Genomic DNA, 9,271 nt, shown 5'->3' with positions numbered 1-9,271 from the left:
GGCAACAGCCAGCGTGCATGGAGCCAGCTTTAACGTTTGCAGAGACCCTACAAATATTAGTTACTGTATCTTCTCAGCACCTGGGAAGTAGGCGCTATTCTTCCCCTGTTTTACAAATGCAGAAAAACACTTGCCCAGGCTCACACCGGTGTCTCAGGCTGGATTTGGCCGCAGGCCGCCCAGTCTGGCACGATCAGGTGCCCGTAGATTCTGAATCTAACAGATTGAGACTTCTGGAAAAAGTGAAAATCCTGTTTACGACTGAGGAACTACTGGTTCTAACATACCGGTGTATTATGCGTATGTTGAGATTGGGAAAGGGGACCCCAAAAGTTTGGGGTCACAGACCGGCGTCATGAGGTGTCCCAAAAGAATCTGCAGGCTTGGACCCATGTCCTCGTCAAGGGGCAAAGTTTGTTAGAATTGTAATGCCCACTGACGCAGACTAAACTCCAAAAGAGATTAGCACGGAGCCCAGAGAAAGGAGATAGATTTATGGGACAGAGTTGGATCAGAGCTTCATGGTACTTATTTGCTGATTTTATGGCTTTCAGGTAGATTTAAGGAGTAGTCTTGTTCCCTTTGTCCCAGGAATTTGTCACTGACCGACAGATTATATCTATTGGTCAGTAATGTTTGTAGGACTATTTTAAGGCCTGAAGACTTTAGAATCATTTCAGACATTGTCAGTACTCTAAAGTCAGAGGGTTTCAGGATCACTGATATATCTTCCCTAAAACCTAAGGGAAAAAATTATTATATTCCTAGGCCAGAAGCCTTTTTAAATCATTGACAGATTGTTAGAATAGCACTCCAAGGCAAGGGGACTTCAAAATCATTGCTATCTTCCCTAGAAGCCATATTGATGAGGTTAGTGGCCGTCAGAGAGTTGTTAAAATCCCCTTATGGTCGACACACAGGTTCTTCATGAAAGAATTCATGAAACCCGAAATATTAATTGGAAAAAATTAAATTTTATTGTTGGACAGGAAACCACTGCTGCTGAGACTGACTTCTTTAGTGGCAAAGTCCTCTTAGAGAAATAGAGGCTGACGCTGAGAAGAGAATGCCTTCTCAGCAGGCAGGGTTCTAGCAGCAGAGCTTCAGGCCTTCTCTAAGGAGTGAGTTTAGAAACTGCCCTTTAAAAGGAATCTTAAGGTTTCAGGTTGAAAAGAAAGCCAAGTTTCCAGACCTAAATGCTTCTCAGTATCCGGACCAGATCTCCTACTGGAATTAACAACACTTCAAAGTGTTGTTTTTGGACCAAGATTTCTAATTGAATCAAAGGATTTGGCATCCCTGAAAGAGAAGTACTCTGAGGGAAGACTCCAAAAGAGATCACAGATCAAATGGAAACACAGTTTCAGAGTGATAATCTTAAAGAGAACAGTTTCAGTAAAGGGAACAGTTTCCCTCCCCCTTTAATATTACATCACATATACTAGTATATTTTATATGTTAATATATTGTAATATAGTGAAAACAGGACTCATTTCTAAGATAGGCAACTGGGACTATTCTTTTTTTAATTAATTTACTTTTTTATTGAAGCTTTTTTATTTACAGAGCATATTCATGGGGTAATTTTTCCAACATTGACCCTTGCATAACTTTTTGTTGCAAATTTTCCCCTCCTTCCTCCACCCTCTCCCCTATTGGCAGGTAGTCCAATACATGTTAAACATGTTGAAATGCATGTTAGATACAATATATGTATACATATTTATACAGTTATCTTGTTGCACAAGAAAAATCAGATCAAGGAAGTAAAAGAAAAACTAAGAAAACACAATGCAAGCACATAACAATAGAGAGAGTGAGAATGCTATGTTGTGTTCCACACTCGGTTCCCACAGTTCTCTCTCTGGGTGTAGATGGTTCTCTTCGTCACTGCCCAAGTAGGATTGGTTTGAATCATCTCAATATTAAAGAGAGCCACATCCATCAAAATTGATCGTTGTATAATCATCTTGTTGCCATGTGTAATGATCTCCAGGTTCTGCTCATTTCTTTTTCTTTTTTTCCTCTTTTTCTGCATTTTGGGGTTTTTTCTTTTTTAAAAAAATAATTATAACTTTTTATTGACAGAACCCATGCCTGGGTAATTTTTTTTGAAACTTTATCCCTTGCACTCACTTCTGTTCTGATTTTTCCCCTTCCTCCCTTCACCCCCTCCCCCAGATAGCAAGCATTCCTATACATGTTAAATAGGTCATGGTATATCCTAGATACAATATATGTGTGCATAACTGAACAGTTCTCTTGTTGCACAGGGAGAATTAGATTCAGAAGGTAGAGATAACCCGGGAAAAAAAACAAAAATGCAAACAGTTTACATTCATTTCCTAGTATTCTTTCTTTGGGTGTAGCTGCTTCTGTCCATCATTGATCAATTGAAACCTAGTTAGATCTTCTCTTTGTCAAAGAAATCCACTTCCATCAGAATACATTCTCATACAGTATTGTTGATGAGGTATATACTGATCTCCTGGTTCTGCTCATTTCACTCAGCATCAGTTCATGTAAATCTCTCCAATCCTCTCTGTATTCATCCTGCTGGTCATCTCTTACAGAACAATAATATTCCATAGCATTCATATGCCACAATTTATTCAGCCATTCTCCAATTGATGGGTCTCTACTCAGTTTCCAGTTTCTGGCCACTACAAGGAGGGCTACCACAACATTCTTGCACATATAGGTCCCTTTCCCTTCTTTAGTATTTCTTTGGGATATAAGCCCAGTAGTAACACTGCTGGATCAAAGGATCTTGATCCTTTTTGATAACTTTTTGAGCATTCCAAATTGCTCACCAGAATGCTTGGATCTGTTCACAACTCCACCAACAATGCGTTAGTGTCCCAGTTTTAACTGGGACTATTCTGATGATCAAATAATAGGCAGTCTGGAGAAATAAAAAGACTAGTGGTATGTCTAGAGTGGCAAGACCCAGGTGTGGGAGGCAAAGCATTAAGGCCCCCTTTATCCAAATTGACTACTCAGAGGCATCTACACATACAAATAGAAAATGGGCCAACACACTCGCTAGGCAGTCTAGTAGAGTGTGGGGGTACAATACAGAAGCAGAGACTGGGTAATATAGCTGAAAAAAATGTGTGTCCTCCCCTTATCCTGGTGACCTTTAAATTCATTTATTGGATCCTCAGGAACAGGAAAGGGACTATTGACCAATGTACAACAACGTCTCCTTATTTGGCAGGAGCAGTGCTGATGTGGTAGTGCAGATTTTGTTTCATAGTGGTCATATGACCTCCTGAAACTTGGGCCTAGGGTCTGCTCTACTTTATCCTACAATCTTCTGAGAACTCTTCATTTATTCCATTTAATTCCTCCTCTTATTTATACTAATCTGAAGATTTCTCACACTAGTCCTAATACATCCCTTGTACTAGGGCCTCCATGTTATCTCCACCCTTTAGTTCATTTTTCTCCTCAGTATCTATTAGGATCTATCCTTGTCTGTTCAAGACTAGCACCCTTACATCAGCAGAAGCCTTTACTGAGACCATTTTAACTAAAGAATTTCAAACTATTACAGTGATTAAATGTATCATACAAGGTAAGCAAGTAGGTAATAAGACAATACTGCTAAAAACAATGAGCAGGAACCAGAGACTCTGCTTCTACCAACTCCCACCAAACCAAGATCACCACAAGATATCAAAGGAGGACTTCCATGTTGGAACTGGGACCTGAGCAAGCTTTCTAATATCTTTAGTAATTTCCTTGACCAATTTATCATTGTCATCAATTTTCATACAAAAATTAGACAAACCCCATCTTACTCATCTAGGAGATAATCTATCACCAATCTATGTTGTAATACTGCTTCTCCAGTTTGGGTGGCCTGGTCAGCTAATAAGTCTAAGGCTTTGTTTGTCTGATTAAATGATGACCTCTATAGCCTATATTATATATATTTATTTTATATATATATATATATATATATATATATATATATATATAAACACATACACTGGGGCCAAGAGTCTCACCATCTATTCACATCTCCATCTCCCTTTTGGGTAATGGAAGTATTTATACTCATTTTCTCCCTCTTGAGATCATCTTATAACCAGATTCCTAAATGCCTCCCTTGCTATCCCAGTAAGAAAAAGAATTTGGGTCTTATTGATGAGGTTAGTGGCAGTCAGAGTTTTGGAAACCCCCTTTTATTCAGTGCAGGGGTTCAATGTGAAAGAATTCATGAAACCTGAAATATTAATTGGCAAAAATGGAAGTTTACTGTTGGGTAGGAAGCCAGTTTTGCTAAAACACTGACTTCTTTAGTGGCAAAGTCCTATCAGGGAAATGGAGGCTGGCACTGAGAAGAGAATGCCTTCTCAACAGGCAGGGTCCCAGCAGCTGCTTTGGACATTCTGCAAAGCAATGAGTACAAGAAAATCTGTTATATGAGTAGCTTTTGTCTGGGGGGAATGTAGGGAGGTGGGGGGTGGAGCAGCCTGAGCTGATCAGACCAGGATCTCCCAAATGAAATTGCTTTGAGGGCTTCCTCAGCCTGAATTTGAATAGAAATCAGGCTTGCCCTAGAAATGGCCCAGGAGGAGGATGCCTCTTAAATTGTCTGGGGAGATATGCCTTCCCAGGAGGGCATGAGACTTCAAGATCAAAAGGAAACACAGTTTCAGAGTGATAATTTTAAAGGGAACACAGTTTCACTCCCCCTTCATTACCAGGCCAATATAACAGCTACTGGTCCAGTTCACAGGAAGGTGAACTAGTATAAGTCCATTTACAATTGCTTTCTCCCAATGGGATTCCCTCTTCTCCCATTTGTTTCAGGCAATTATAATCCTTTCTTCTTCTCAGTGACCATGTGAACCTTCCTGAGATTCCCAGAACCTTGTCCCATTATGGACTATTAACCTATTACTAAGAAGCCATTCTGATTTCAAGAAAACCAGAACTCATAGCCACAATTCAAGCCTCCACAATCCAGCAGTTGGAGGGCCACAGTTTCTATCAGTTGTTCAAAGTTATTTGCTGAGGGGAGCATTGTTTTGGAGTCAGGTAGATTAAAAGCATAAAAAGAAGTATGGAGACTAAAGGAATAGTGTAGCATTGTAATTACATTCTGGAAGAGGAACGGAAAAGGACCTTCGCAAAAGGGATATAACACCCTCACAAATGAAAAAGTTAGGCAGAAATACAGTTTAAAAGTACAAGAATTAAGCAAACCAGTAGCTTCTGACCCCAATTCCTCATGGCGGGGGCACCCAGTGAGGAGAGTGCATCAGAGATGCAGTTTCAGGGCCTTGGTATGTTCCAGATCTATAGTCCATTCCGCAGTAGGATCCATTGATCCCTTCACCCTGGTATGATGAGTCTAGCCTTATTCTTGGGTTCTTTACTTCAGTATATGAAGTCAGGAGTACCTGGAAGGGACCTTCTCAGACTGAAGTCAATTTCTTCTCCTTCCACATCCAGATTAGAATCCAATCTCCCAGTTGAAGTTGTGCATGAGAAAGCCTAGAGGAGGTATCTGAGCTATAAGACCTTTAAACTGTATTTCATGCAAATGTTTAGCCAAAACATACATATCCCCTTATAAAGCTTTCTTTACTCTCTGAGATAAACTCCCAATTTTTCTCAGAAAACCCTGGATATGGATGCCCATATGCCCAATCATAGGGAAATAATCCAATATCCCGTTACTACTGGGATTATATCCCAAAGAGATTATAAAGAAGGGAAAGGGACCTGTATGTGCACGAATGTTTGTGGCAGCCCTTTTTGTAGTGGCTAGAAACTGGAAACTGAATGGATGTCCATCAGTTGGAGAATGGCTGAATAAATTGTGGTATATGAAAATTATGGAATATTACTGTTCTGTAAGAAATGACCAACAGGATGATTTCAGAAAGGCCTGGAGAGACTTACACGAACTGATGCTGAGTGAAATGAGCAGGACCAGGAGATCATTATATACTTCAACAACAATACTAGATGATGACCAGTTCTGATGGATCAGGCCATCCTCAGCAACGAGATCAACCAAATCATTTCTAATGGAGCAGTAATGAACTGAACTAGCTATACCCAGAAAAAGAACTCTGGGAGATGACTAAAAACCATTACATTGAATTCCCAATCCCTATATTTATGCACACCTGCATTTTTGATTTCCTTCACAAGCTAATTGTACAATAATTCAGAGTCTGATTCTTTTTGTACAGCAAAATAATGTTTTGGTCATGTATACTTATTATGTATCTAAGTTATATTTTAATATATTTAACATCTACTGGTCATCCTGCCATTTAGGGGAGGGGGTGGGGGGGTAAGAGGTGAAAAATTGGAACAAGAGGTTTGGCAATTGTTAATGCTGTAAAGTTACCCATGTATATATCCTGTAAATAAAAGGCTATTAAATTAAAAAAAAAAAAAAATAATCCAATATCCCTACAAGGTTTTGTTCTTATTTTGAGAAATGCCAATGGCAGGCACTTGGTCCAGGGCAGCTGGGTCTCAAGGGTTAATTTAGTTAACTGTCTTTTTATCTCCTGGTTCATTTTTTCAATCTTGCCAGAGGAAGGAAGGTGCCAAGGAGTATGAAATTCCCAAGAAATTTCTAAGGCTTGTATAAGGGATACGAGTATCTTAGCAGTGAAATGTGTTTCCTGATCCAAATATATTCTCTCCATCATTCCATACCTGAGGATTATTTACTCCAAAATGACTTTGCTAACTGCAGAGGCAGTAGTTTAAGACAAGGGGAAAGCTTCCACTCATGAGGTTAGATGGTCCACTATGACCAACAGATATTTGAGACAGCTTACTGGTGGCAGCTCAGTAAAGTCTACTTGGATGCTCTGGAAAAATCTGAGCCCTGGAAGTCTCCCTCCCATTGGCACACAGCCTTGGAATGCCTTATTTGTCCTTCAACAAACAAGACAACCATTCACCAGTTGAGGGGCTAAAGTATACAGACCTGATGACACGAACTTGGTTAAAATTGCATCACACAGATTCTGGACATCCCAAAGGCTGCCTTGGTGCAAGTGTGGCAAGACCTGCTTCATACTTACTTTAGTTAGTCCCTCTCAACTATTGTGGGGAGGAAGGAGAATCATCATCCCTGCTTGTCTTCCTGAGCTCTGAGACTGGGCTTCAGTTTTTCTTCTGGAGTACAGGATGGAAAAGGTGGTCTCCGAGGTAAAGTAGAGATCAAAACTAACATATATGTGTCCTGCTCAGATTCTTCTTCCCTCACTTTTCTTGCAAGTCAGCATGACTATTGACCCTGGCTTCAAAAGAATCTCCTTGCTGGTGTCCTGTCACATGTACAATGGCTACAGACTCTAGCAACAAAAAATTACTTAGTATTGAGCAAGCAGTGTGGTATGTACTAATTCCTTCTCTCTACTATTCATCACTCCCCTTTCTTTCAAGATTTTCCCCAAAACACATACCATCCCCCAAGCATATTTGGAGTCAATATATATATTTTCATCCTTCCTACTTAATAGTTTTAGCTCCTGATTCAGGAATATAGTTCTAAGATTTTGAGCAGACCAGGTTTTCAGTAAGTCCTCTAACTGAAGGAAGAGCTCCTTTCCCCATCTACCATCCTTGAAAAACTATCTATAAACCAGTTAATCTTGCAAGTCTTCCCCCTTACTTTGGTCTGATAGTCTATCAAGTCTAGGCAAAATACTCTGACTCTGATGAGTCTCTCGGGTGAGCAGTTAGGAAATCTGGGTTAAGATTATGGTATAACTTAATATCAAATCATCTTTTTCCAATAATACAGCTTCCATATTTCAGAATTCTGGAGACAGTCACCCATCTGCCTGCTTTTTGATTTAGGATTGCCCTTACTTGATGTGGAACACTGATGATTAGACTCCCCCCAAAGGTGATTTTCCTGCTTTCCTCCACCAAGAGGGCCATAATCACTATGACCTGAATATGGCCATCCTCGGGCCACAGGACCTAACATTTTTGATAAAAAGGCTACTGAGTGTCTCTGTTCTTCTCTTATTTGTACCAAGACCCCTAACCCTACTGATGAGGTTTGGCACAGGGTAGGGAGTTGTGGGAATCCCTTCTGGTTGGCACAGGTCCTTTGTAAATGAATTTATGAACCTGAAAAGTTAAACCTGCAAAAGAAGTTTATTATTAGAACTGAGAGGTCAGTTTTTGCTAGGAGGCTGACTTCCTTAGTGGCAGGGTAGCAGAGAAATCTTCTAGCAGAGAGAGAAATCCTGACAGAGAGGTGAATAAGATCTTGTTAGGGAAATAGGTGAGAGAGTATAAAGAGGGAATAACATTGAAAGAAAATGTCTTTCTTTGGGCAGAGGGTCGCAGCTATGCCAAGGGGAGAGAGAAGTTCCTTGGAATGGCATATTAGGCCTTCTGCAAGGGATTGAGCTAAAGGAAGCTTGTTATATGGGCAGCTCTTGGTGGAGGCGGGGAGCAGTTTGAGCTGGAATCAGAATAGAGAATCTTGGAATTGAATGAGTGTCCCTGGAGGGGTCCTCAAACTACCGCCTGCGGGCCAGCTGCAGCAGCTGAGGACAATTATCCCCTTCACCCAGAGCTATGAAGTTTCTTTATTTAAAGGACCACAAAACAAAGTTTTTGTTTTTACTATAGTCAGGCCCTCCTACAGTCTGAGGGACAGTGAACTGGCCCCCTATTTAAAAAGTTTGAGGACCCCTGCGCAGCCTGGACTAATCTCCTCTGAGGGAGTTCCCAAGCTTTTTCCCCAAAGTCCAAAAGAGTGAGAGTTTCAGGGCTCCCCTCATCACTATTTTTTCATCTATGTTCACAAACATGTGAAAATGTTTCTCTAGGAAGGGTAGTGCAAGCACAGGCGCTGAAATCAGGCTTTCCTTCAAGTTGTTGAAAGTGATGTCACTCTTAGGATCCCATTAGGATCTGGTTTTTCCTCAAGCAGGTGACTATAAAGGGGTTTGGTTAGGGTGGCATATGAATCAGTCCAATTTCTACAGTACCCTGTTAAATCCAGGAATTTCCTTGGTGCCTCTTAGTCCTAGGTTGTGGTGTTTGCAATATCTTTTTCACTAGAGAATGATGCAATCTCTTTTTCCCTTCACTGATAAGGTGGCCAAGATACTTTACTTTTCCGACCACAAATTATAACTTTTCTTTAGATACCGTCAGTCCCCATGATCCCAGAAAGTTTAGCATCCTAATAGTGGCCTGGCTGACCTCCTCCCTTTTCTTCCTAGTTACCAATAAGCCATCTACATGTTAAAAGACT

This window comes from Sarcophilus harrisii, chromosome 2, assembly GCF_902635505.1.
Source record: "Sarcophilus harrisii chromosome 2, mSarHar1.11, whole genome shotgun sequence".
NCBI lineage: Eukaryota > Metazoa > Chordata > Mammalia > Dasyuromorphia > Dasyuridae > Sarcophilus > Sarcophilus harrisii.
Note: the sequence above shows the minus strand (reverse complement) of the source record.